At 55.9% G+C, this 24,021-nt stretch overlaps 1 protein-coding gene across 4 annotated transcripts in view; it reads right to left on the bottom strand.

Annotated features, from left to right (window-relative positions):
- The window catches only part of SH3BP4 (SH3 domain binding protein 4), a 91,303-nt gene extending 68,314 nt beyond the window's left edge, over positions 1-22,989 (bottom strand). For 2 of the 4 annotated variants that reach the window (XM_021074833.2, XM_084998782.1), the window contains exon 1: positions 22,847-22,989. The gene's annotated coding sequence lies outside the window, so the exon portion shown is untranslated. Of the gene's footprint in view, positions 1-15,390; positions 15,471-17,683; positions 17,787-18,361; positions 18,455-22,846 lie in introns of those variants that run through there. The other 2 variants (XM_084998781.1, XM_084998780.1) reach the window with 2 other exon arrangements.
- Between the last annotated feature and the right edge of the window lie 1,032 nt (positions 22,990-24,021).

The following is a 24,021-nucleotide window of genomic DNA, read 5'->3' as shown; positions in this document are numbered from 1 at the left end:
TGGCTTTGGCAGAGGCTATACTGGTCTATACCAGTGTTCACCATTTCTTTGATTTTCTATTCTTCCCAAACAGTTTGGTCTTATTGGTATCTATTCAAGATTTAGGGATCACACGGCTTGGCCCCTGATGCCCCGTGGAGTAGTCAGGACAGGCACTCCAGGGCCTCGGATGAGGCCACTGCCTCCCACTCGCCTTGCCCTGCAAAGAAACAGGCCAGCTGTGACCTGGAAGCCGGGCTCCACCTGGGAATCCTCCTGCCACAAATTCGCAGTCGTCCAGCCTTCCCTCCTCCTGGGCTGGAGTATGAATCCCAGGATTGACCCCCACCTTCCCCCTGCACCTGAAGGTGCAGGTCCAGGGCTGCCCCCAGGCCTCAGAAGGCCCTGTGGGTGTTGGGATTTATCCCTCTCGCGGCAGCAGAAAACAAGATCCTTCGATCGCTGGAAGCTGGGAGTCACCCAGACCACATCCTGTTTGGCTGCAGCTTGGATCCAATCATGCCAATATCACGGAACAAAAGAACTTTCTACCCAGGCTGATGGGCGAGGCGTGCTGCTGGCAGCTGGGAAGGAGCCTAGTTGGCGTTCAGGGTGGCCTGGGTGGCGAGCACCCTGGGCCGAGGGCACGCCTGCTGGGCCCAGGGGGGTCGTGGGGCACAGGGCAGGGAGTGGATGGCGCCCGGGACCCGGCCTTCTGCCCACCCCTCTCCACCCCAGGCGCAGCGGGCTCTCACAGACTTGCTGAAGGAGTGAGTGACAAAGTGCTTCCAGATGCAGTGAGGAAATGAAGGAAATGCCAACTATAAACACGATCCGAGGGAGCAAAACCCCCCAGGACGGCGGCAACGCAGCCAACCCTGCCTGTGCAGCCCGTCTTGCACCCAAAAGCAACACGGGGAACGGCCAGACCTAAAAGCCAGGCCCTCTCTGGAAAAGTCCTCCACTCACTGCACTCACTGCACAGCCTGCTCCCACTGAAGAGCCGACAAAGACCAGAGCATGTGTTTTCTGGAACACACTTTGCGCGTGTAAGGCATCTGGAGGAGTTTCTTCCAGGAACGACGGGGATCGTGGCATTAACTCAAGAGGGCTGTGGTCTCAGGCGGGGGGAGATCTGCGGGCCTGAGGTCCAGAAGAGTGGCAAAGACAGAACCTTCTGGAAAGCCCAGAAGCAAGGAAGTGGCCTGGGCGGGGGTGGGGGGATGGTCAGAACCCCGAAGCGGCCATCCAGCTCCATGTCTATCATGCGAACCTCTGGGCCCAGGGCTCCAGGAAAGGGTGTCACCAGGAGCTCCCAGGCCCCCTGGCTCGCCCAGCACAGGGACCTGAGCTCTGGTTTGATGCTCATCCGTAGAAACACATCGGCTGGGAAACGCCACCTGTCTCACCTGAGCTGCTGCAGGTGCAGAGCTCAGCAGGGACTCTGGGCTGCCCGGGGGGGTCTGGGAGCAGGGCTCCCACCCTCTCCCACTGGCAGGTCCTTGAGCGGGGAGCAGACCTGGCCTCATCGCTAAAAAGGCTCAAAAAACGCCACTGAATTCGCAGGCTGTCCTGGAGAGTGAACAGCATCTGTCAAGCGCTTGGAACAGCACCAGGTCCACAGTCGGTGCTACCTAAGTGCACGTGGCCCACAAAGGCACACATGAGCCACCTAGCACGGGTGCCATCTCTCCCGCTCCTCCCACCTGCCACCTCGGTGTTTCTTTCCAGCCGAATCTTGCCGCTTTACTCTGTTTCAGGCTTATTTCCTGATGTGCCCCCCTGACAAAATTTCAGCCCCAGCCCCGCCCCCCACAGAGAAGCACCAGCCCCACTCCTCCCAGAGGTCACTCCCCCCCAGCCCAGACGGAGCCTCTGCCACTTAAAGGGCAGCCCCCACGCCAGCAGCCTCCTCCCCGCCACCTGGCAGGTCAGAAATGCCCCTGCCCCCCAGGCGACTCCTGGCTCCGTAAGACTGGGAAGCTCTGCACCCAGGGACAGCAGGTGCGGCTGGAGGCGGGCGCGCGTCCACACGCTGTCCTGGGGCCTCTAAGAAAGCCTTCGGCCTAAGAAGATTACAGATTCAAGTTCAGGGGCTGGTGCCTGCCTGCGTGTTTGTGGACTTTCCCAGGGCGGGGTGCAGAGCGGTGCTCGCCGCCCGCCCCCAGACTCGCCGCATGAGCAGAAACCACCTAAAGGAGCCGATGCCTCGAGGCTGCCTCGTAGTCTGTGCACACTTTCATCAGCCGTCTTCGGGGGACAATCTCAATCGCATCCCACTTTCGGTGCATCAACCTCTGAGCCGCTAACAGGATTAGCGGGGCCCTCAGCCACCCCCCTCCCCCCGCCCCTGATGCACCGCTCCCCCCTGCCCCAAGCTTATGCTCCAGACTCTGAGTTTCAGAGCAGTTTATAAACAGGCCCATTGTCCCCGCTGCCCGGCTCCCCTTCTCAAGTTCACCTGGCAAAAAGATGAGCCCTGTTCGTGTTTGGAAGCCGGCTTCCTCGCTGGCAGGGAGAGCAGTGCACCGTGAAAAGTCTCATCCCGGAGAAAACAAAGGCCACGCCGACTGCAAGAGAAAGGCCTGACCCGGAGCCGGAGCGGGCTGGGCACCGTGCTTGGCTTGGCGGAAAAGGCGGCAGCTGGCCAGGTGTGGAGGCCTGGGTTCCTCCCTGGCGGGGGCACCCAGTCTCTCTGGCCAGCACTGTGGGCACCCTCCGGACACCAGCTGTGGTCCCTGTGTGAAGCAGATGCGAGAGCAGAGGGCCAGGTCAGCCTGAGAGCCGGGCCATGGAACACGGCCTTCTCTGCCACCGTTTCTTGTCTCTTTTTGCTTTTTTTTTTAAGGCCACATGTGTGGCATATGGAGGTTCTCAGGCTAGGGGTCAAATCAGAGCTGCAGCTGCTGGCCTACACCACCGCCACAGCAACGCAGGATCTGAGCCAGGAGCCACATCAGTGACCTACATACACCACAGCTCACGGCAACGCCGCATCCCTAACCCACTGAGCGAGGCCAGGGATGGAACCCGCATCCTCATGGATCCTAGTTGGGTTGGTTACCGCTGCGCCGCGACAGGAACTCCGTTCTTTCCTAAAAAAGCTTTGTTTTAGAACAGACTTGGCTTTAGAGAGAAGCGGTCAAGATGACGTAGGGCCCTCCCATATGCCAGCCACCCCCTGACTCACACCCTGCCTCAGGATGGCGCCCCTGCCAATTGAAGGAACTGGTGCCAACCCATTATTATTAACGTTTTGATTAACGACAGTCCATTCTTTACTCGGGCTTCCTTAGTTTCTTCCGAACGTCCTTTTTCGGCTCCAGGATCCCATCCAGGTACCACATGACATTTGCTCTGGTCTCCTGAGGCTCCTCTGGCCCGTGACAGTTCCACAGACGGTCATTCTTTGTGTTCAGTGACCTCGACAGTGTTAAGCAGGACCAGGCAGGTATTTTGCAAGCGCCCCGCAGCTGGGATGTGTTTAGGGTTTGTTTGCACGGTGAGACGGGCGCCGTGGATCTGGGGGAGGAAGGCCCAAGAGGGTGAAGTGCCCTCATCGCACCGTCTCGAGGGCACGTATGTCAACAGCGCGGACCACTGCGGATGCTGACCTTGGTCAGCTGGCCTGGCCTCGGTTAACCCCCTTCTCCCGGCCCGTCCCACCCTCTCTGCCGAAAGGTCCTCTATGTCCACTGCCAGCTGGAAGGGCATAAATACGAACTCCTCTGTGTCTTACAAAACAAGAAACCAAAGCAATCAGCCCAAGGTCAAGAGAGCAGAGGGCTGCCAGGGGTGCAGGCTGCGCTGTGGAAAGACCTCTCTCAGAGCTCCCGCCGTGGTGCTGTGGGGTTAAGAATCCGGTGTTGCCACAACAGTGGCACAGGTCGAAAATGCGGCTCAGATTTGATCCCTGGCCCAGAAACTTCCATATGCTGCAGGTGCAGCCGAGAGAGAGAGAGAGACCTCTCAGACACACACACACACACACACACACACACACACACACACACACACACAGAGCCCTCTGCCCTCCTAAGGATTTAAGTTAGCGACTCAGGACGTTCAGCTGACTGTAACATCAACAGCAAGTTACAACCTCGGAGGCTGGATGAATAGAGGTGATAATCTGACCGAGATTTTGGAAAAAAGCAATTTCTAGGAGCAGAGCCCAGATCCCACTTGCTCTGCTCTGGCCTGGGCGCATACCTGGCCAGGTGGGCCCCGCCATAGGTGGATGGGGTACCTGATGAGGTCCCTGGAGATGCCTGAGGTTACCTCGAGCCTCCTTCAGAGGGCTCACTGGATGACAGCTGGGCCCCTGAGCCTAGGAGACACGGGCACATATGGAGAACACACAGTGTCCCTGCCACTAACTCAGCCTCAGACCCCTGGGCAGCTCCGGGGTCATCGATCAGTGAGGAAAGGTGAGTGACTGTGTGGGGCCTGAGAACTCTGGGCTGAGGCTATGCAGGGGCAGGTCACATCCTTTTTTAGCGCCTTTCCAAAAGACATTCAGGGAAGGGGGGGGGGGGCAAGAGGGAATGTTCCAAGTCAAACCACTTTTTTTTGGTCTTTTTAGGGCCACACCCACAGCATATGGAGGTTCCCAGGCTAGGGGTCAAATCAGAGCTGCAGCTGCCGGCCTACGCCACAGCCACAGTAATGCTGGATCGGAGACGCGTCTGGAACCTACACGGCAGGTCATGGCAATGCTGGATCCTTAACCCACTGAGGGAGGCCAGGGATTGAACCCGCATCCTCATGGATACCAGTCAGGTTCATTTCCGCTAAGTCACATCGGGAACTCCCAAGTCAAACTACTTTTGTTCAGTTTTTGACCCTCTGAGTTTGAGTGAACTGCCTGGTGCCTCGGTGTCCCCAAATGCTGAATGGAGATGCTCACAGCGCCTGCTTCGCTGGTGGGAATCTAGAATTACGTATGCGAGATGCACGGGTTGACAAAAGCTGGTCACATGAGGGAATCAGGCGCTGGGTGTGGGGCCCCAGGGACAGCCAGCTGTCTGGGTCTACGTCTGCTGGGTGGCCTTGGCATGGGACTGACCTTCCAGGGGGAAGCTTCTCCATCTGTGACGGCAGAGGGGCAGCAGCTACGGGCGGCCAGCTCAGCGTTTACAGGCTGGAAGGATTCCGTTTGGGGAAAAGAACCCAAACCCAACTCCTATCTCCCCAGGAGCTCCCCAACAAAAACTGCCAGGTGCCAGCAGGACCGTCCAGCCCAGCACCCCGCCAGTCCACAGAAACCCACTGCACCCCAGCCTCCCCCTCCTGACCCATCGGGGTGCCAGGCAGCTGGCCTGGCCTGCTCCACGCCCCCGCCCAGGCAGGGCAGAGACGTGAGCCAGGCACACGCCACACGCGCCCGTCATTGGTGTAAGTTTTACAATTATCCCCATTCCAAATTGCCATGTGTCACGGATCGCCAGGCTGAGCGGTTAAGGATGAGCTGCATCCCCCAGGGCAGCCACGGAGACTGGCTCAGAGCCACCTCACTCCTGCCCCTCCTCCCACCCGGAGGCCAGAAAGCACCCCCACACCTGCCAGTGAACAGAGGGGGGTGGGGGGGAGAGAGAAGCCGGAGCAGCTGTGTGGGCACGAATCCCTTTTTCTGACCTAAGGCGGTGGGTCCAAGCCCCGTGGGAACCGAGCTCCGGCCTCCCGGGCAGCTGAACAGCCAGCCACACATGCAGGCAGGAGCTGCGGGGCCAAGTTTCGCTCAAGATTCCAGAAGCTCCTGGGCTCCCAGTGGGCCCCTCACACTGGCTGGGGGCTGCGTGACCCACCATGCCCGCTGCACTTGAGGGGCAGCAAGATACCAAGTTCATGGGTCTCTAGATGACCTTCCCCAGGCTAGCGAGGAGCCAGCCTATGAGGTAAGTGGAAACATTTGAAGGTTCAGGTGGACTTTCCAGACCACAGCCATCCACCCAGACTCAGGAAACACTTCACGACTGGCTCACGCTCCCTGTGGGCAGTGCCCCCTAGGGCCCCCAAATCTGGGCTTCAGAAAGGGGATTTGGGAGTTCCCGTTGTGGCTCAGCTGGTTAAGAACCTGACATCGTGTCGGTAGGGAGGCAGGTTTGATCCCTGGCCTCATTCAGTGGGTTAAGGATGTGGCGTTGCTGTGGCTGTGGTGTAGGCTGGCAGCTGCAGCTCTGATTTGACCCCTAGTCTGGGAACTTCCATACACTGCAGGTGCAGCACTAAAAAGCAAAAAAAAAAAAAAAAAAAAAAAAAAAAAAAAAAAAGGGGAGGTCATATACAGTAGCCTATTTTGTTCTCCTCATGTAGTTTTCTGAGATTTGTGTCTAACAAGGCCTTGCAGCAACAAACATCCAGCTCCTCTTCCTGGGACCTGGTCCCCCACAAGGCAGGGCTAGAACAGTTTTTTAAAAAATCCCCTCACCAATCGCTTGATCAGGCAAAAAATGACCATGATTCCCAGAGCTGACAAACAGAGAAGGAAACTGTACCCAAGGCCCACGTGGGGATGCAGACACGGAAACCTGAGCCATGCAGGTCACAGAGGAATCCACAGCCCCAGAGAGAAGGGCCCCAGAGGTCAAGGGCAGCCTGCAGGGGTAAAGCTGTCAGAAGCCAGAGAGGCCCCTGCTCCGGGGACAGTGACTCACTTCTCACTTTCCAGGTGTCAGGGACACTTGGAAGTGTCACAAAAGCACATATGATTCCTACCATGAAGCAATTTAAGGACACCAACATTTTGAGAAAACCATCCCCTCAGGAAAGATACCGTTCAGGACACGGGGTCCGATGGGGTCACTCCAGGCTGGGCTCAGGTCACCCAGGAGGCTTTTTAAATGAAGGATGCAGAGGATGCAGCCCTGGGACGACTGAATCTGTGAGCAATTCGGCTTCAGGGATGAAGCAGATGAATGCAGAGACTCCATGAGGCCCCCTAAGGTTAAAGGACAAAGGACAGAAGAAGGATGTGCCCTCTGGGCTGGTCCTTGGTGCCACTGATGGCGGCTTGTGCTGACCAGCGTCACTGGAAACGGTACAGGAAAACATCAGGGTGAGAGAGAAAGAGAGTGTGTGAGTGTGTGTGTGTGTGTGTGTGCGCGCGCGCGCGCGCGCGCATGCGTGCATGCGTGCATGGGCACCATTCAGCCTGGGGGAGAGGGTCCACACGGGTCACCAAGGGGACACTGTGGCACTTCTGGGACAGCCTGCAGGTGCAGAGGAGGGAGGCTAGAGAGACAAGGCCAGCCTGCCAGACCCAGGGCCGTGCTGAGGTCAGGCTTACTTCCTCTGCGAAGCCGCGAAGGGCTCTACAGGGAACATGATCAGATGGAGTTTTCAGCTCCTGGACACGTGCAGAGGTCACGGCTGAACCACGTCCAGCAGCCAGACGCCGCCAGGCATGTCTGCCGAGGGAATCAATGAACCAATAAGCAGGAAGCACAGAATGGGGTCGGCCTCCCAGGCAGACGCAAGTCACAGAGCCACACCTGGCACAGCTGAGGCCAGCACCCAGCATCGCGTGACTGCGGAGTCCCACGGAAACTCACAGCCCACGTGATGACACACAACCTCCCTGACGCAGGAACGGACCGAGGACTGAGCTGTGGACCTCAGAAGGCTGCAGGCCTGACTCTGACCACATCCCCGTCACCCCCAGATCCAAGCATGCCACACGGAAGATCAAACAAACCACACTCAAGGCTGCAAACCCCGAACGACGAGAGACCTGGTTAGAGAACGTGGTGACGTCAGAGGCTGTCACACACGAGGAACACAGGTCCTGACACGGCTCTAGACACGCACCGAGCACTTTCCGCTGAAATGTTCTCCTGTTCTTTCTTCTTCTTTTTTTAACGGCTGCACCTGGGCATATGGAAGCTTCTGGGCCAGGGACTGGATCCAAGTTGCAGATGCAACCTACACCACAGCTGCAGCAATGCCGGATCCTTTAACCCACTGCGCCTGGCCAGGCGTGGAACCCGAGCCTCTGCAGTGACCCGAGCAGCTGCAGCTGGATTCTTAACCCACTGTGCCACAGCAGGAACTCCTGAATGTCCTCCTCTCCATTGAAGGGAACCAGAACCACGGCCCTGGGTCTACCTTCGAAACGATGCTCAACAAGAGGCCAGGAGACGCAAAGCCTTCAAGGGGGCGGGGACAGACCCAAGCGTATGAGTGATGACACCAAGCATGAAGCATCCAGAAAAGGGATGTTTTCCAGAAAGTGGTTAACGAATCCAACTAGGAACCACGAGGTTGCAGGTTCGATCCCTGGCCTTGCTCAGTGGGTTACAGACCCAGCGTGGCCGTGAGCTGTGGTGTAGGTTGCAGACGTGGCTCGGATCCCGCATTGCTGTGGCTCTGGTGTAGGCCAGCAGCCACAGCTCCGATGAGACCCCTAGCCTGGGAACCTCCATATGCCGTGGGAGCGGCTCAAGAAAAGGCAAAAAGACAAAAAAATACAAATAAATAAATAAAAATAAAATAAAAATAAAAATGAGAAATGCCTTGGAAAGAATAAGGACAGTACCTCAGGGACCCCCGGCTCCAGGCACACGGGTGACGCTCTGAAGCACCCCATCAGAAACACAGCGGCAACCCCCTCCCACCTCCACCAACGGTCCTACTGATGTTGCTACTTACAAATATTCAAGCGGCTGAAGAGGCAAGCCCTTCCAGCAGTCAGCCCTGTCATCACCAAGATGCTTGAGCCCCAGATCTCCCGGTGGACCCCAGCCCAGATGGCCCTCCCACCTTCCATTCCATCCGCTGTGGACGGGTGGCCACAGAGGACCAGGTGGCTGCTCTCACCGGGTGGAGGGAGGTGGGCTCCCCCACAGCTGGCAGGCAGGAAAATGGGGGACCTCCTGTACCGCAAAGTTCTTTTCTTCAAAAAAAATCTGGGAGCTCCCGTTGCGGCTCAGCCTTAAGTTAACAAATCCGACTGACATCCATGAGGATGCAGGTTTGATCCCTGGCCTCACTCAGTGGGTTAAGGATCCGGCATTGCCATGAACTGTGGTGTAGGGTGCAGACATGGCTCGGATCCCGTGTTGCTGTGGCTCTGGCATAAGCTGGTGGCTAAAGTTCTGATTGTACCCCTAGCCTGAGAACCTCTATATGCTGCAGGTGTGGCCCTGAAAGACAAAAAGACAAAAAAAAAACAAAAACTGGATTCAGCATGCAGCAGCCTGCTGTGGGATCTCAGTTCCCAGACCAGACACTGAACGCAGGCTGCCATGGTAAAAGAGCTGAATCCTAACCACGACACCACCAGGAAACTCCCACCGCACTAATTCTTAGTTGAACATGCAATCGCTAATTCGAAAAGCACCACAAACAGATACCGGAGGCCAAACTCCTTAGCTGTGAAGACTCATCTCTGAAATGCTCACCACGCAGGTGACGGCCAATCGCCCCGATCAGGTGTCCAGCACTGTGCCTGACGGGGTGCAGCTCCTGCCAAATGGCAGGAGGGGGTCGTGGGGGGAGAAGACTGAGGGCCCCCCTCCCTCTCCCCCCGCCCAGCACTAGGGTCTGTCCCATCCTCAAGCCTGAGCAAAAGCTACCGGCCTCCGGTTAAGCTCGGCGTTACGAGCACAGCACACGCACGCTACGTAAGATCGGCGGCCAGGGACCCACAGGAAAGGGCGGGATATGCAAACCCGATTTGGGAGCAAAGGGGACTTGCATATATTTTCTGCCACCTCTGTCATCAAGGAGGATGTTTGCTTCGTGAAGCAGAGCGTTTGTTTATGCGTCCGCGGTACTGGGATGCCCGCGCCATCTGCCATCAGTGAAAAGAACCATTTCCCAAGTTTCCGAGTATCCCTGTAATTTGAAGCAAGATAAGGCAGTGGAGGCACAGGCACCCTCAAACGCAGGATGTGAGAAAGAGTCGCTGCCACATGGAAAAAAAGACGCCAGCATGGAAGACAAGACATCGTGGGGGCGGAAGTGGAAGTGGGTGGAGGGTGGCGTGTGGTCCAGGTGAGTTACTCTGGGACAGCTCCGATCTGACAGGTGCTCTGCAATGAATGCCCTGCAGTATATCGTCGGGCTTTGTGTTCTTTTCAATGCCCTTCATCTACCCACTCTAACGGTCCATATGCCCACAGTGGGACAGGTGTTCCTGGAGCCTGGCATTCAAAGTTTGGTTAAATACCCTCCATAGTTAATATCCAGGCATAAACACCACGGAAAACAGTTTACTCCTTGGTATTTTCAGAAACTTGCTGTGTCCGTGGATGCATTAATTACCCCCCTGGCTGCAGTTTCATCATTGGCAAGACAGGAACGATGCCACCTACCCTGCTGGGTTTTGTGAGCATCTTATGGATAAGAGGACCTAGTACAGAGTCTGCCCGTGGTACTTTATCTTTCTATTATATTACATATGACATTTATCTTAGCTACCACCTCTCCGCTTTCTCCCCCAAACTTTGTGCTTGTGTGTTTTTGCTTTTTAGGGCCACACCAGCAGCACATGGAGATTCCCAGGCTAGGGGTCGAACTGGAGCTGCAGCTGCAGGCCTACACCACAGCCACAGCAACACGGGATCAGGGCCACATCTGCGACCTATGCCACAGGTTCGTTAAGACCGGATCCTCAACCCACTAGGCGAGGCCAGGGAATGGAACAAGCCCCCATCCTCATGGATACACGGTCGGGTTTGCAACCTGCTGAGCCTCAGTGGGAACTCCCATCCCCCAAACATTTTTAAATTTGCAGTTTACTGCATTTGGTTAAAGACAACGAAGGGAGTTGGGGGGTCGGGGTGGGGGGGATGACCCCCAACCTCCTGCCCATCCATTTCCACACCGTTATTTCTACACGCTCCCTTCCAGCCCTGTTTGCAAGCTCTACGGAGCTGCCTAGTTACAATTCCCAGCAGTAAACTCGGAAGGCAAAGGACAACGGCAAACAACCAGACACATTCAAAGTCACACGCGCTCATGTTTTTTTCTATAATGTCTAATTTACAGCCACCGGCTAAGCCGTAAATCGACGCTTTTCCTGCACACTTTATTCACCTGTTACTCCCAGCCTCCCAGCTCCCGGGCCCCGCGGGAGCCACCGCTACGCTCTCCATTCTCAGGCCCATCAAAGTAAGCCCGCTACTTCCCAGAATAATAATCAGACCCTCGATTTAGCAAGCAGCCAACTGCTTGACAATTTCCCTAATGACCAAAAAAAAAAAAAAAGGTCTTTATGACATCATTTTCCAGCTTTTAGTTCTGTCCCTTTTAACCTTGATAAAGCACTGGTTTCACTCTGAGCGCGTGCGGAGGACAGCTGGCTGTCCAACCGGAGTGGAAGGCTGAACTGAAGTTTCCCCAGAAGCAGACACAGGATTAGTCAGGTTAATGTGGGTTAAAGACAGAAATCCTCCAAAGGCCAGCAAAGCCGCCACTTTGCCGCGGCTCACGTGGAGCCCAGGAGGGGGCCGTCAGGAGGGGCATGAAGCCTGGGGAGTTTCGGACCCTGATGGGGAGAGCCTGGACCACGCCCGGAGCCGTGCCCCAGGGCACAGCCACACTCAGGGCCCAGCGGAGGCTCAGCTGACCAGGGCGAGGTGCTCTGAGCCAGCACACCGCATCCCTCTGATGTTGTTCTATCTGGAAAAATCTCTGCTTCTTTATCAATACCTTTTCCTTTGTGGAATGTGAGATGATGTGACTTTTTTTTTTTAACGGTAGCACCTGCGGCATATGGAAGTTCCCAGGCTAGGGGTCGACTCGGAGCTGCAGCCACAGCCACGACCACAGCCACGCCAGATCCAGTTTGTGGCAGCACTGGATCCTGAACCCACTGATTGAGGCCAGGAATCAAACCTGCATCCTCATGGAGACTATGTCAGGTTCTTAACCCACTGAGCCGCAACGGGAACTCCGAAATGCTGTGACTCTTAATAATCCGACAGTTGGCTCGGTTTTGAAGTGTCATTTTCAGTAATTAGGATAACTTTTAACACTGCACACGGCGGTGTTTAACCAATGGGGTAATTCTGCGAGGCTCTCACAACAGGTCAGGTAGGAGCGGCACCCTGTGTGGGTCAGAAAGGGGGCCCCAGGAGAGGACACCAAGGCAGCTGCAGGGATGTCAGGGCTGAGGAGGGAGGTGCAGTCTATCAGCTCTCCTCCCTGACACCGTGTAGTCAGGCTCACACCTGTAGCCATCTTCCCCACAGCCTGAGACAAAGGTTCAAAACTGACTGAACCCCAGAAGGACCTGCCCTCCCAGCCACCTGCCACCTGCCTCTCGCATCCCCGCCACATGCTCCCAGAAAGCCGGCTCCTCCTTGGGCTCTCAGTACTCACCAAACTACTTGCCATCCAAGCTCCCCTATTGGCCCCCACCCAATTCCTTCAGGCCCCCACTTAGTAGGGCTTCTTTAGGGGGCCAGTCCTGACACCCAGCACACCTGGGGAACCCTAACCTCTTCTCCTGGGTCCCCAGGGGCCGATTCCCTACACGAGGCCGTCCCTGGGGGTCTCTCCATCCCACCCCTGCCACTTGCATACAGTGCGGTGAGGGACAGATTGAGGTCAGGTTAACCACGAGCTGACAAGGAGGCATGGGGCCAGGACGATGCCCCAGAGAGTTACAACAGGACCCAGCTCTCGAGCCCGATCTAGGGGCTCTCCCCGCCGCCGCCCCCGCTGCAGGAGGTGGACTAGCACCCAGAACAATTAACCAGAGGGAAAGAGCAGTCCTCCTGCCTTCAGGGCAGCCCGCCAAGGGCAGCTTCACCCCACAACAGGTAGGCGCTGACTCACGGATGCCATGGTGCCAGACAGTGGAGGCTGGCGGCCCCTGCAGAGCCACTCTCAGGAGCTGGGCCAGCGCATATTCTGCCCATAATTCAGCACATTCCTCTCTCGCCAGAACGAAGAGGTCCTGTGATGCCGGACCACAGCTAGAAATCAAAATTACAGCCTCAGCATCCGTGGAGGGTATTAAGCACTTTCTCCTTTTCATGAACTAGTGGGTCTCAAAACTCAGGTCTATGCCAACACCCTGTGCCAGGTCAAACCCCAGCTCACTAAGAGACATGGCCCCAAGGACCACTCTTCACACCCAGGGTGACTGGGCCCTGCAGAGCTTGAAGTGACAGTTCTTTTTTTTTTTAGGGCCACACCTGCATCATATGGAGGTTCCTAGGCTAGGGATTGAATCAGAGCTGCAGCCGCTGGCCTACACCACAGCCACAGCAATGCCAGATCCGAGCCATGTCTGTGACCTATACTCATGGCAATGCCAGATCCTTAAGCCACCGAGTAAGGCTAGGGATTGAACCCGCATCCTTATGGATACTAGTCGGGTTCGTTACCACTGAGCCACCATGGGAACTCCAAAGCGACAGTTCTGGAAGCTGAGTGTTTGGAAATCAGATGCATTCCTTTCTGGGACGGAGCGGGCCCCAAAGGCGTCCAGAGAAACAGCTCTGAGATTGCAGGACACACGGTCGTCCCCATATGCTACTGTTTCTGGAACTAGCACCCTAAAATCGAGATGTGCCCTTCCAACCCCTGCCCCCAAAGCTCACAACACAGAGCACGTGAGCGTGCGGGTGATCAGAAAGCAATTCCCCAAAGGAGGCCAGCAAGCCCAGGACGGTTCTCAAGGCGGAGGAACTCTCCAGAAGATCACTCCTTTGAATGTGCTCTTCACCCAACAGTGGACAGAGCCAGAAGTTCTTTACAGATTTTAAGAATAAGAGAAAAACACTTCATTTGCAGGAGAGACGTCCACGCACTGAAAGAGGTTCAGTGCAGTGCTGTTTATTACTTCAAAGTCACTGCAAAGTTAAATGGGGAACAAATCTGGGGACTTCCTCCTGTGGTTCAGGCGGTGACGAGCCCAACTAGTATCCGTGAGGATAGGACACGGGTTCGATCCCTGGCCCCGCTCAGTGAGTTGAGGAGCCGGCATTGCCGTGAGCTGTGGTGCAGGTCGCAGACGCAGCTTGGATCCCTCGTTGCTGTGGCTGTGATTTGACCCCTAGCCTGGGACCCTCCATATGCTGTGGGCGTGGCCCAAAAAAGAAAAGAAAAAAAGAACAAATCTGACAGGAAAACTGAGGATGCAAATCTGTACCTATTAACCTGAAAATATGCCAACAATTTCCCATAAAAAAAGCATCGTAGTCATTCAACAATGAGTGACTGGCTGAAGGATTACTACGAGGCAGGCACCTCGCGAACAAAAAGTGAGTTTCCACTCCCCCAGCCCGTGTCTCCTTTGGAAGGGTCTAGATTTACATGTGAAAATGCCTGAAAGACACAAAAACGCCCAGCGCAGCTACCATGAGCAGAATCCCGCTGATGAGACCTTTTCTTCCTTCCTTTTCAGTTTCTAATATTTTTAAAATGAACACAGGATTACTTGAGTACCTGGCAGGGGAGAACTTGAGCAGACAGGGCTTTTTATGTATTTTTTATTTATTTTTTTGCTTTTTAGGGCCGCACCCGCAGCATATGGAGGTTCCCAGGCGAGGGGTCCAATTGGAGCTACAGCTGCCGGCCTACACCATAGCCACAGCAACGCGGGATCCTTAACCCACTGAGCGAGGCCAGGGATTGAACCTGCTGTGTAGATTACAGATTGTAGACAGCTTGGATCTGGTATTGCTGTGACTGTGGTGTAGGCCGGCAGCTGCAGCTCTGATTCGACCCCTAGCCTGGGAACTTCCATTTTTAGCACCTGTGGCCCTAAAAATACAATAAAAATAAATAAATAAATAAAATTTAAAAACTAAAATAAAAATAATCTAGGAGCTCCTGCTGTGGCGCAGTAGATTAAGCATCGGACTGCAGTGGCTTGGCTTGCTGCAGAGGCGCGGGTTTGATCTCCGACCCAGGGCAGTGGGTTAAAGGATCAGGCGTTGCCAGGACTGTGGCTGGGATTCAATCTCTGGCCTGGGAACTTCCAAATGCCGTGGGTGAGAAACAAACAGACAAAAAATCTACAGTGCTCGCAAGACTCAGGTAGGCCACACTCACAAAAGCCTCCCCAGGACAGGAATGGGGCTCAAAGCCCAAGGCAGGCGGTGATACAGTGAAATTCACATCTCCATGTGGAACTCTCACAGCCAGGGAGGCTGACTCTCACCATCGCCACTTTAGAGACCAGAACGCCCCGCTTCAGAGAAGGCCACACCTGCCCAAGATCCACACCACAGGTAAAGGCGAGTGGGATTTCGAAGCCCATGACGTCACCCCAAATACAACCTGTCTTCACAAAGACCACTGGCGATGCCCCTGAGAAAAGGGATGTGTCACAGTCCGGCCCCCGGCCCCCGAAAACTTATTTCAGCTGCTTCTGTTCCCTGACGATGTCTTGGGTACAAAAAGCAGTATTCAGAAGAATATCATGGAAAGTCAATTGTTTAATTCTCAAATCACCTATGATGACTTTCACTTGGGCGAAGCAGGCTGTTTCATACGCAGGCATCCAAAAAGGAAGAGCAGACTCCGACCTGGGCCTGAAATGGGACCAAAATTGTAAATCTTGGTTTCCTAATGCAGCGCCTAAAGGCAAAAGAGTCAAACCGCTGCCAAGGAGCACAAAACCAGAATAGAGCTTTCCTCGTGAAAAAGTCATAAACGCTGATGTCTGAAGCCACAAGGCAGGAAAGAAAACCCACAACTGCTCCAATAACTGGGACTAGAGGGGAGGAAAAGTGAGACCAGCCCTAGAGGCCGACCGCTGAGTGGCCGGCCCTGGGTTACACAGGCCCCGGTCCAGAGCTTTACATGAATTATTTATCTGTACTGCGCCAGCTACAACCACTATGCCCAGTTAAATTCCAACACGGAACCTCCATTTTCCATTTCTGTAAGGGACACACAACTATCGGACACTGCTTATCAAAACAATGATTCTTAGGGTCATTGAAAAATGTTTCAGTACCTGCGCATTTTTGGTTCTTTCACTTACAGAGGGTCCCTGATACATCCTGGACTTTACGATGGTGTGAAAGCAACACGCACTTGGAAGACACAATGCTTGGAATTTTGCTGTTTTCCTGGGCTACCTTAGGTGTCTGATGCTCTCCTGTCCATGCTGGGCAGGGCAGGGAGTGATGAGCAGGACCAACAACCAACACGCTACGACCAGTTTGCAGCCCAGGCCGGGACGATCGTTCAATCAATCAATGACATGAGTTACTCCACACCTTATTCTCAAATAGGCTTTGTGTCAGCTGATTCTGCCCCGCTGCTGACTAACGCAAGTGTGCTGAGCAGGTTTAAGTTAGGCAATTCTAAGCTGTGATGCTGGGTAGGTCAGGGGTACCAAAGGCATTTTATTTCCACTGCTGATGCTTTCAGCGTAGGATGGATTTATCAGGACACAACCCCGTCCTAAATGGAGGAAGAGCTGTAGTCCTCTGTATCCTAAAGCTAGAAAAATTAAAATCCTCTCCAAAAGGGCCACGGCATGAATGGTTTAAAAAAAAAGGTGGGAAAGCTAGGCTCCATGGTAGACAGCAGAGTCATGTGGGGTCTGCTCGAAAGCGTTTACAAGTCAACTGATAATTATTCATAGACATGACTTCTGTCCTCTATTGTAACTTTTCGCGAAGACATCTAACGAGAGACTCTCAGCATCCTTGCTATGTGGTTATGTGGTAAGTCTCCCCCCAGGCTGGTCCCTCCCCATTGGTAGGAGGTGCTCTCTGTGCATCAAGGATGCAGCGATAAAGATGCAACCTGTGCCCAGCAATGGCTGGCCTAGGGGACCAGACAGGTGAGAGAGCAGCAGTCAGCCCCTGACCTGATGCGTCAGGAAAGGCTTCCCTGAGGAGCTTTTTAGGAAGCTGGGTCTTAGGGACAAATGAAGCCCCCAACCAGTCCCCTCCATGGCCCCATGCTGGTCTATCCCCAGAGGCCCCTCCACCAGGGCTCCACGGCCCCCCAGCATCCCAGTCTCTCTGCCCCAACCCTGGCTCCCTCCTGCTTTGCCATCCTCAAATGACAGTCCTTTTATCACCAACATCTTCTCAGTGGCCTATGACCCTGGTCCTGGGTTTTCTAGAAGCTTCCCTGCTACCACAATCACGTGGTTCTAACAAGCCAAACCGAAGGGCCCCAGTCTTCCCGGGGTTACTTCTCTGATCATCGGTGAGCTACAGCGGCCCACTGTGTCAGGCTCCCACGCTCTTCCTCTTCCCCCAAGCTTCTCCTCGGCTTCAGGGACACTGGTCCAGCTCCTACCTTCGGATGCCTCTTTCCTCCTCCGCGGCCTTCCCACTCCACCTTCACTGGGTCCCTAGAATCGTGCTCCCCCCAATCACGATTTCAACTCCAAGGAAATGAGCCCCGAGCCAGCCCTCTCTCAAAGCAGGAGGGCAGATCCTGCGTGTGTACAGCCTGAGAGTGAGGTCTCCTTACACGCTTGTACCCCGGGGCCTGGCTGGCCTCCTCCTCATCCCAGAAGGCTCGCAAGACTGGCTCAGAAGCCCAGGCATACTCCCCTTCCCCCCTGCTTGCTGCCTCTCAAGGAAGCTCTTAGATTTTAAATAATTTTACTGCTAATTATGAGAGAGAGAGAGAGAGGAAAAAAGCCTCAGCGTCTATGTGCAACCAAGCTCAGACTCAAAAAAAAGCTCCTCCTTCCTCACTGGGACGGTACTAGGGAGCTCTGCTGGACTCCGGCTTTCTGCTTCAACACCCAAGATCAGCTCAGCAGACCCACCCAAGGAGCTTCTCTCACTCCATCCTGACTCCTTGCTCCACGAAGACGTGTCTCCATCCTGGACCAGCAGCAGCAGCCAAGGCAAAGCAACATGGCAGCCACCCTGATGGAGAGAACGGGTCACTGGAGTAAGAGTGACATTGGCAGCAGGGAAGATACGGACCCTTCCTTGAGCTGGAAGCCTCCTGCTGAAGAACCTCCCTCAGCTCTTTGTGGGAAAGGCTCAACACTCCTTGGTCCAAACACAGGGACTGTCAGGCCCAGTCCCAACGGTACCCAGCGCCGGTCTTTTTACCCAGATCCCTCACATCAGTGGAGACCAATGCTGGATACATGTCAGCGTGGTGATTCCATACTGGGGATGTTTTTAAATCCCCGTGGTGAATTGAACACAGTGAAATCTGCGTTTTGAAGCACTCTACTGTCGCTGGCCAAAGGAGGCCACTCAGTGACATCCAAAGCCTCTGTCAGGACACACAGCTCCTGGGCAGCCGTAGTCCAAGCAGAAGCCAGGCAACCCTTTCATCCATTATATATGGGGGGCTGTGCTGGTGAGCTCAGTGCAATGCAAGAAAGGCGAGCTGGAGCCGCTCTTCTTGGCTACACAGATTGTCCAATGTTTAGCAACAGTGCCACCCCCAAAGGCAGCTTGCAATCAGCCAAGGTGGGAGTACTTACACCAGGGTAATTGGCAGTCGCTACCATCAAAGCTCTTTTTTTTTTTTTTTCCTCCCGAGAACAGGTTGATCAGCCCACTTCAGGCTCAGGGACCTGAGCAGAGAAGCCAGAAAAGGAAACGTGTGTGTTTCTTTCCAGCCTGCAGAGTTAGCAGGCTTCGGTGGGGCAGGGCTTTCCTCAGCGAAGCAGACCCAGAGGAAGGGGAGAGCGAGAAGATAATTTAATACCGGTTTGGAACCACAAATGCCTTTTACAGAAAGTATTCTTTTCGATTTGTTCAGAAGAGTTGGGCTAAGAGGCATCAGCAAAGAGAGTTCCCTAAAGACGAGCTTTTATGGAGCAGATAAGAATAATCTCATTAGTTTCTCATTTATTTGACTAGGAAGTGGAAGATGGACAATTACTTGACATTTATTTAACAGCCTTCCCACAAAGAGTGTCCACCTTTGCCCAGAATACCCTCTTTTCATGATCCAAGGGCAAACTCCAAAGCAGATCCTGCCCGAGTTATCCCTCCATGAACATCCCAAATCTTCCAAATAAATCAAGCTTTACCTTGAGGATGCGGCGCAAGGGCACAGCCCCCAGGAACGAAGGTGCAAAAGGGTGGGCTTCCGTGTAGGCTGCAAAGATTTCTCAGGGTTTGTTTTGTTTTTTTTTTTTTACAGATTTCATCACCTTTTTAATCTCATCGTGTAAGGGAGGCAGGCACTCTGCTATTTTCATGCCAGTGTCTTCACACCACCAAGCGTGTGACAGCCACTTGTTTTACTTCAGCACACAGGGAGATGTGATTAAGACCGCTGGGCTGAGCAGATCCAGGTTCAAATCCTGGCTCAACCACTTCCAGGGCAAGGGGGAGGAGCTACTTAAATTCTCATAGCCTTCCCAGAAATGGAAGCCCTCAGAGATTTCGTGAGCATCTGAAGTGTGCACACCTGACTTGGGGCATCCATCATACACCCTCAGCAACTGATAGTGTTAAAACCCCCCATGCCTCCACTGAAAATAGCTGGACTCAGGACACCACTGTGCTCCCACAAGCCCATGTTTGCTTGCTGGTGGTCTGGAAAGGCACGGTGTCTACCTGGCAGGTGACAGGCGCTAAGGACAGTAAGGAATTTCACCCTTTCGAGACACACATCATGCGCCCTTATTTCTAAAATACCTACAGCCTTCCCTTGTCTTCTGAAGGCTGAACCTTAACATCCTTCCCCCTGAGACACCGGTCCTGATGGTGTCAGGTGCCATCCTGTAATACACCACTTGTCCTCAGGGTCCCTGGACAAGAAGGCTCGGGCTCCCTGGAACATCCCGAGTGAGTAGCTGGATGGTTCAATGGTGCTCAGGGGCTTGCTGAATTATTTTTGCCACTTTCCAGAACATGACGGCAGGATGTGGGACTTCTATCGTGCAAATCCCTGGGGACCAGGAGACCCAGCTCGCTGGTAGCTGAGTGTCAACATTAGATGGCCCCAGGCTGCCCTCTGGCCGGGCCAGTGCAGTCACGGTGAAGTCTATTTAGCAGCTCAGCTCAGTGACCCTTCTCAGTTCCTGGTTGTCAGGCAGGGACCTCAGGACAAAGAGGTCCTAGCGCCCATCTCCAGGGCCTTAGGAAATATCCCAGGAGCCTGACTCCAATTCTCAGAAGAAAAATCGCAACTCAGGTGTCGTATCTGCACATAAAGCTAAGGGAAACCCACCTGGCTGGCCCAGGGCAACGGGCTAAACAACAGCTTCTCCTCGGTCAGACACAAGGCAGGCACCACGCGGGTAGCTCCAGCAGGGAGGGTTGGAAGTTTGCTCCGAGCCAGGGGTAAGGTCAGCCAGGGCCCAACTCTGGCTCTTGTTTGGACCAAGGGCTCCCCTAAGAAGCCAAGAGTAGCCTCCTCCCCTGGAAGAATGTCCACATCCCCCTCCCCCCCCCGAACTGCCCCGGATGCGAGGATTTAAACGCTGGGGCCGCCTTCCAGCACCCAGGGGCGTAAACCTCAGTGACATTAGCATATCTTATTATCTCATTTGAATAAGAAAAAAAAGGCTGCAGAAGCAGCCAGCAGGAAACAATTCCAGGCTGCTGGGTGACCAGAAATCAAGTTAGCAAACAGCAGCAAAGGAGAAAACCCAGGAAGACCCCCCCCCACCTTCCTCCCTACACCAAAAAATTAAGGGGCACTATAGGAACAGGGGGACCCCTAATAGCCACTCCTCCAGCCCACTTTCCGGGTCCTTTCGGAAACCCCCAGTCTGGGCTGCCATCAGCCACTAGACCTTGAGCAGAGAATACAGGGCTGGTGGGAGCGTCCATAAAAACAATGCAACTATCAAATGACAAACGGGGACCCGGGGGACCTGCGACAGAAAAAGAATCTCTCATCTCCTCCTCCCCGTTCCTTTGCCAGGGGAACAAAAGGCACCTCGGGCTTCTGGTGTCTGAAAATAACAAATGATAGAAGTTCCTCCTAATTGTTTTAAAAGGGCCCTCACGCAGGGTGCCTGAGTCTTGGGACAACAGGAAAAAAATAATTAAAGCTCACAGAAGCTTCTCAGGCCCCGCGGATCTGAGCTGGTCATTGTTCATTTCGTAAACAAGGGCGCCATAAAACAAATGCTTAGGAAGCCCGGGTTGTTCACCGAGTCCTTGTCCCAGAACTAACTGTTCCTTCTCAGCTCAGCAGGAGGCCTGCGAACCTTGGGGAGCGTCTTAGGGCCAAAGCCCCCTTCCACGCTTCCCGTCTGCCCACGTGCAGAAAACAGGGAGGCAGGCAAATAGGGAGTTTGGGCTCTTTCCATTTTCTGAGGGGCTTGGCCTGGGCAGACTGCACTGAGCAGGGCGCCAGGAACCTTCTCCAGGCCCCCCCCGCCCCACACACACACTCCTCGAGTCTGTTTCCTGGTCAAGATGGCCAGGTGGGAAGGCGGGCTGTTCTATTTGATGACCACAGCATCGGAGACCAGCAAAAGGCTCCCTAGCCCCTCAAAGTACAGTCGCTGTCCACACAAGGATGTCAAACGCCTTGCCAACCACCCATTAATTTTTATGGTGCCCTGAGAAGCTGATTGCCAGTCATTACCTTCATTTTTACAAGGCAAGGAACCCAAACCCAGCCAACCCAGTCTGAGCCGATGGTCTAGCTCACTCCAGGCTTCTGTTTCGCTCCATCTCAGGCCAGCAGATCCCCACCCACTGGAAAGGGGACGCACAGCCTGAGAAGGGAGCCAGGCCCTGGACACCCAAACTTTGGTGCTCAGAGCTCACCACGTTTAGAAGGGCGGAAAGGGGAGAGCCGCACAAAGGGATTGCTTTCATTTAGTTAAGAGAGGCTCGGCTTGTAAACTTACAGATTAAACCGGCAAGCCCGTGAAATGTGGGTATTAAAGATTGTAAAAACTGAGGCCGGTAGGAACTGTGGGATCAATGATGGTTTATTTCACTGTTTACATTCCTGTTTTACTGTTTACATTTCTACCCGGGGCGTATATTGCTTTCGTGAGCAGAGCAAAAGTTATGCTAACTTCTTACTACTGATAAGCACACGGTACCGATCTGCTGCATGCACTAACTTGGAAAGAATAAGCACGGGTAAAATCCAGCCCGGTGTTCTTTCTAAACCTCAACGGTAAGGCTCCACCGGCCTCTGCGCACGTAGGAAGCCCGGCCGCTGTCCCGCTGCGCCCCTCTGGCGGCTCCTCTGGCCGCCCGATACCCCGAGGAAGGGCCAGCGCGGCCTGGTCACCCCCGGCCGCATGACCCGCCTCGGGCTAGGAGCCGCCGGACTCCACGGCCAGGATCCTGCGGGCCGCCAATCCGCACCGCGGAGCCGGCTTCCCGGGAAACACCACTAAGCAAGCATGCGCCTCTCCCGCCGTCCCTACCCGCCCGCGGCCGGCGCTGTCACCTCGCGGCTGCTCGGTCGCCGGACGGCCAAGCCAGAAACCGGGGTTTTCGTTTCCATCCTAAAATGAGGGATCTCCCAAGAAGTTGAAATATGCATTGTCACCAAGTTTAACCCGGGACCGCGTGCCTCGCCCTCCTCCCCGGGCCGCGCCAGAGGGAGCCCCGGCTCCTCCAGCCCTCGGAGTGCCCACGGCCCCACAAGCTGAGCGCCCCGAGGACGCGTCCGGTTGCCGAGGAGGGCCACCCCCCAGGGCCGGCCCCGGGAAGCGCTCTAGGGCCAGGGGAGGAGGATCCGCCAGGCGCACGCGAGGCTGTGAGTGCGGCTTGGCACCCGGAACCCCGGCCTGCCCGCCTGCGCCCGGGTGACCGGGCCCGCGGGAGAGCACGAGGGGCGCGCGAGGCTTCCCGAAGCCGTCCCGCGCCAGCCGCGTCCGGCACTCTGGAGCCCCGAACTGAGGCGGCTGGGAAACGATCCGCGCCCGCGAGGCGTGCAAACCCGCTGAGCCCCAGCAGGCGCGGCGAGAGTGAGGCTGGGCAGTGGGGCTGGAGCGGCCCGCAGGGGACAGCCCCGAGCGCAGCCTGCCTACCTGGCTCGCATTGCGTCCCGCTGGCTGCTGCGGCTCTCGTGGCGATCTGGGAACTCGCCCCGCAGGGAAAGCGGGCGGATCCGCGGGAACTACCGCGCGGCGCCGGCGAAGGGCCGGGACCGCCGAGAGTGCCCGGAGCACTCGGCCCCCGCCTCCGCGGGCGGAGGGTGGTCCCCGCGCCGGGGCGGGGCCGTGGGGGCGGAGGCGGGGCGTTCGAGGCCGGGCGCGGGGGGCGGGGACCAGGCAGCTGACAGCAGGGGTGGTCTCCCCACCCGGACGGGGTCCCGGGGCGGGGTCTCGGGGGCGGGGCCGCAGGGGAGGGTGGCCCTGCGCCGGAGCTGGCCTTGGGTGGCAGGGGCGGAGTCTGAACGGAGCGCTCAGAGGAGGCTGGGGGTGGGAGGAAAACCGGGACAGGGAGGCTACGGGTCAGAGCCTCGGCCTCCCGGAGGCAGGAGCGGAGTATGGGCTCGCAGAGGGCGGGGCAAGCTCGGAGGGGAGGGTTCTGCAAGGTGGCGGAGAGGCGGGGGCGGGGTGTAAATAAGTAGGGGCGCGGCTAGAGTGGGGGGGCGGGGCCTAGCCGAGGCCGTCTAGAGGAGGGGGCGGGTGGAAAACCAAGGGGTGGGGCCGAGCCGTTGTCTCCGGGAGTCTGGAGGAGGGGCGAGCGGTTGGCCACCCAGAGGCCGGGCGTGGGGTGCGGCTTGAGGGGCGGGGCTAGCACGGAGGGGCGGGGCCGAGCCGGGCGGCGGGGAAGCCGGGCGGGGGAGCGCGCGCAGGCGGGGTCTGGCGCCGAGTCTCCCGAGCCACCGCGGGGATCCGGCCTCGGCGTCTCCTCCTCTTCCTCCTCTGGGCGCCGGCCAGGGAGCGAGGTCTTGGCAGGAGGGTGTCCCTGGGATCGCGGTCCCTGGTACCGAGCAGATCTAGAGGTGGCTGTTATCACCGCGACCTTTTGGCCGCTCTCCTGAGCCCCCGGCATCCACATCTTCCCACCTCGTCTCGGGGAACCCCAAGCAGAGACCCCTGAGTGAGGTTCGGAACCCCAAGTTGGCTTCGTCCACGCCGCTAACGGTGGCTCCTGATTCTCAAAACCCGTCTTAGAATAAGCTTGTCTTCGACCGTGGTAGGAAAGCAGGTGCGAGACTGTGGGGACCAGCACAAAGTTAAAAAAGAAAGAACAA

The sequence above is a fragment of the Sus scrofa genome, chromosome 15 (genome assembly GCF_054392235.1).
Source record: "Sus scrofa isolate SSC_HxYL_T2T_F1_AM1 chromosome 15, Sscrofa_HxYL_maternal_Yorkshire_Landrace_v2.0, whole genome shotgun sequence".
NCBI lineage: Eukaryota > Metazoa > Chordata > Mammalia > Artiodactyla > Suidae > Sus > Sus scrofa.
The sequence above is the reverse complement of the archived record's forward strand: the minus strand, read 5'-3'. Positions and strand labels throughout refer to the sequence as shown.